The sequence below is a fragment of the Etheostoma spectabile genome, chromosome 18, assembly GCF_008692095.1.
Source record: "Etheostoma spectabile isolate EspeVRDwgs_2016 chromosome 18, UIUC_Espe_1.0, whole genome shotgun sequence".
Lineage (NCBI taxonomy): Eukaryota > Metazoa > Chordata > Actinopteri > Perciformes > Percidae > Etheostoma > Etheostoma spectabile.
The window spans coordinates 14,045,482-14,046,043 of record NC_045750.1 but is presented as its reverse complement, the minus strand read 5'-3'; the positions used below and the strand labels follow the sequence as shown (position 1 = coordinate 14,046,043).

General features: G+C 45.2%; 1 protein-coding gene across 3 annotated transcripts in view; it reads left to right on the top strand.

The window, feature by feature from the left end:
• slc2a12 (solute carrier family 2 member 12) overlaps nucleotides 1-562 on the top strand; it is a 9,243-nt gene that overhangs the window by 6,819 nt on the left and 1,862 nt on the right. The gene's annotated exons all lie outside the window — the stretch shown is intronic.

Genomic DNA, 562 nt, shown 5'->3' with positions numbered 1-562 from the left:
TGAAATTTGCCAAAGGACACATTGACCGGCCAAAGGAGAAATGGTCCAACATTCTGTGGACTGATGAGAGCAAAACTGTTCTTTTTGGGTCTAGGGGCGGCAGACAGTTTTTCCGACGACCACCATGCACTGACTTCAAGCCACAGTACACTGTGAAGACAATAAAGCATGGTGGTGCAAAAATCATGTAATGGGGATATTTCTCATACTGTGGTGTTGGGCCTACGTATTACATACCAGGGATCATGGATCAGTTTCAAAACATCAAAATACTGAGGAGGTCATGTTGCCTCATGCTGAAGAGGAAGTGCCTTTGAAATGGGTCTTTCAACAAGACAATGACCCAAAACACGGCAGTAAACAACCAAAGTCTTGGTTCCAGATGAACGAGATCAATGTTATGGAGTGGCCAGCCCAATCCCACGGACCTCAATCCCATAGAACACTTGTGGGGTGACGTAAGAATGCTTTTTCTGAGGCAAAACCCAGTAATGCAAAGGAAAAGAGGAATGTAGTTCAATCGTCCTGGGCTGGAATACGTGTTCACAGGTGCTAGAAGTTG